Source organism: Branchiostoma belcheri, unplaced genomic scaffold (genome assembly GCF_001625305.1).
Source record: "Branchiostoma belcheri isolate BF01 breed outbred unplaced genomic scaffold, Haploidv18h27 scaffold155, whole genome shotgun sequence".
Taxonomy (NCBI): Eukaryota; Metazoa; Chordata; class Leptocardii; order Amphioxiformes; family Branchiostomatidae; genus Branchiostoma; species Branchiostoma belcheri.
Window position 1 is genome coordinate 285,687 of NW_017802991.1, and position 3,930 is coordinate 289,616.

Sequence of the window (3,930 nt, forward strand, 5' to 3'; positions counted from 1 at the left end):
CCCCTCTGCCTCTCCCCCACCCCTCTCAGTGACGTCACAGCCCAGCTGTCTCTGGATCTGCTCCTGCTGTGCCCCCACAGTCTCCACTGTCGCTGCCATGTCGGCTAAGGCTTTCTGCATCAGCTGCTCTGTCTCTGCTATCTTTTCTTTCAGTTTCTGGAGATCTTCTTGGTTGATACGCCCCTTCTATTCTTTTTTTCCTCTGTCCAAACAAGGAGAATCCCCTTTTGCAGCTGTTATCTTGCCTTCGCCGGACTCTCTCATTGCTGTTGTCACTATTTTTCGTGCTAGTGCACAAGTCATTTTCGCGACTCTTCCCTCCGAACACCTTGTACATGGTGAACAGCACATACGCACCGATGCCGATACCGTAGATAGGCAGCACGGTAGCCATGATGCTGCGGGCAGCTCGGGGTGCCGGCTGGCGGGCCACCCTCTGTGCCGCTGCGCCGGGGAACGGTCCCGGTCGCCCGTCTCTCACCACATGCGTGTGGACCGCCGGCTCGCTGCGAGAACCTCTTGCCTTCATGTTATCAGCTGCTTTGCTCTTCAGTGTCTCGGGATATCGCGAGGAATACAGCCAAGGGAGTCCAACAGCGATCAGGAGTACGAGAAGAGCCCCAACAAGCAAAACGCTGAAGGGTGGCATACTCTGCACATGTTCGGGTTCGTAGGCGTACTTGTTCTTGCCTCTTCTGTCCAGTCCCTTCATCATTGCAGGTTTCCTACCCCAGTGGGTTCCTGCAATGTCCTCGAAATGTTTAGTGCTGCTCTGAGCTCTGGTTGTTGTGTCGATCGTCTGTCATTTAATTAAAAGGCACACCCAGCTCACAAAGCTGGTCACGCAAGTCAAGATGGATGACGGGTAATCATTACAGGTTTGCGGTAGGCAAGGGGTTAGTGGAAAAAGCGGTCCGGTCGGAAAGAAATAACGTTAGATTTCTAGCGGTGACCGATTGATAAATAACTAGAATTCCGAGATCTCATACCTCCATGAAATATGATCTTGATATGTAAATGTAAATTTCTTCTTTAATTGTTCAAATGACCTCTGCATTAACATGATATATGCATCGTGATGTATGTTAACTTTTGATTAACTTACAGATGTCCCAAGTATGACATTCTCATCATTCACCATTACGAAATCATAGAATTTTCACATTAATGATGCAAATTAGGTCATCATTTGCATAATTAGTATCTGTTGAAGTTCCGCCTGCCATAGGTTACATAGTATAATGTAAAACACTGTAATTATAGAATTTCCTCATTAATTATGCAAATAAAGTCCTCATTTGCATAATTTGCATTTAATTATGTACATCTCTCTCTCAGCTACCTACACACCAAAAATAATGAAAATATGTTGTTCCTGTCTGGACTTATTGGCTTTTAAACATTTCGCCAGAAAGTGCCCTGCAGTTCCAGAACAAGCCGCTTGGGGGCCCAAACTCAGATGACTTCTTTCCAAGCACGAGAGCTACCTTCCATCAAAATTTCATGACCCTAGCATGTCCAGATCGCGAGATATCAAAACCGGAAGTTGCGCTGCAGTACCAAGGGAAGCCACTAGGGGGACCAAAATCTCATCATTTCCAGTTTTCGTCACACCCTACCAACACACCAAGTATGAAACCAATCCATCCAGGCGTTCTTGAGTTATCTTGTTGACCAACAGACAGACGGACGGACGGACGGAAAGATAAACGCAACTGAAACTAGAATTCCGAGATCTCATACCTCCATGAAATATGATCTTGATATGTAAATTTAAATTTCTTCTTTAATTGTTCAAATGACCTCTGCATTAACATGATATATGCATCGTGATGTATGTTAACTTTTGATTAACTTACAGATGTCCCAAGTATGACATTCTCATTATTCACCATTACGAAATCATAGAATTTTCGCATTAATCCTGCAAATTAGGTCATCATTTGCATAATTAGTATCTGTTGAAGTTCCGCCTGCCATAGGTTACATAGTATAATGTAAAACACTGTAATTATAGAATTTCCTCATTAATTATGCAAATAAAGTCCTCATTTGCATAATTTACATTTAATTCTGTACATCTCTCTCTCAGCTACCTACACACCAAAAATAATGAAAATATGTTGTTCCTGTCTGGACTTATTGGCTTTTAAACATTTCGCCAGAAAGTGCCCTGCAGCTCCAGAACAAGCCGCTAGGGGGCCCAAACTCATATGACTTCTTTCCAAGCACGAGAGCTACCTTCCATCAAAATTTCATGACCCTAGTATGTCCAGATCGCGAGATAATGTAAAACACTGTAATTATAGAATTTCCTCATTAATTATGCAAATAAAGTCCTCATTTGCATAATTTGCATTTAGTTATGTACATCTCTCTCTCAGCTACCTACACACCAAAAATAATGAAAATATGTTGTTCCTGTCTGGACTTATTGGCTTTTAAACATTTCGCCAGAAAGTGCCCTGCAGTTCCAGAACAAGCCGCTAGGGGGCCCAAACTCATATGACTTCTTCCCAAGCACGAGAGCTACCTTCCATCAAAATTTCATGACCCTAGCATGTCCAGATCGCGAGATAATGTAAAACACTGTAATTATAGAATTTCCTCATTAATTATGCAAATAAAGTCCTCATTTGCATAATTTACATTTAATTATGTACATCTCTCTCTCAGCTACCTACACACCAAAAATAATGAAAATATGTTGTTCCTGTCTGGACTTATTGGCTTTTAAACATTTCGCCAGAAAGTGCCCTGCAGTTCCAGAACAAGCCGCTAGGGGGCCCAAACTCATATGACTTCTTTCCAAGCACGAGAGCTACCTTCCATCAAAATATCATGACCCTAGCATGTCCAGATCTCGAGATAATGTAAAACACTGTAATTATAGAATTTCCTCATTAATTATGCAAATAAAGTCCTCATTTGCATAATTTGCATTTAATTATGTACATCTCTCTCTCAGCTACCTACACACCAAAAATAATGAAAATATGTTGTTCCTGTCTGGACTTATTGGCTTTTAAACATTTCGCCAGAAAGTGCCCTGCAGTTCCAGAACAAGCCGCTAGGGGGCCCAAACTCATATGACTTCTTCCCAAGCACGAGAGCTACCTTCCATCAAAATTTCATGACCCTAGCATGTCCAGATCGCGAGATATCAAAACCGGAAGTTGCGCTGCAGTACCAAGGGAAGCCACTAGGGGGACCAAAATCTCATCATTTCCAGTTTTCGTCACACCCTACCAACACACCAAGTATGAAACCAATCCATTCAGGCGTTCTTGAGTTATCTTGTTGACCAACAGACAGACGGACGGACGGACGGACGGACGGACAGATAAACGCAACTGAAAATATAACCTCCATGACACATTTCATGGAGGTAAATATAACCTCCATGACACATTTCATGGAGCTAAATATAACCTCCATGACACATTTCATGGAGGTAAATATAACCTCCATGACACATTTCATGGAGGTAATAAGGCCCACTGCACGAAAACTTTTTTTAATATTAAAAGTAGCCAATTGAAACTGGTATTGTGGCATACGTCATGCAACTAAGATTATTTTACACCCATTGTCTGTCGAATACTGGCTGCGGAGATAGATTACAACGGAAATTTTCGTAGGCCCGACCGTTGCCTAAACTTTGCGCTGGCACGGTTAACAGTATAGTTTCAACATAGTTGATTAACATGCAACTTCTTCATTTAGTTAAGAGTCCAGAATTTAAACGTGATAAATCTTAGACTTGGAGAAGGGTCTGCATGGGGGGGGGGGGCGACAACGCTTTGGTAACTCTTAACGGTAAATTGACACGTATTTTTTTCGAACTCCACTAACGAGTGATCGCTGACGAAATATATGTAACGAAGTGTGTACACTAGTGTTTCCTGCGCTCCCCCCCCCCTCCCCCCC

The 3,930-nt window shown here is 42.6% G+C and overlaps 1 pseudogene; it reads right to left on the reverse strand.

Moving 5' to 3' along the window:
- Positions 1–3: 3 nt before the first annotated feature.
- On the reverse strand, positions 4–859 carry LOC109465628 (annotated as a pseudogene).
- Between the last annotated feature and the right edge of the window lie 3,071 nt (positions 860–3,930).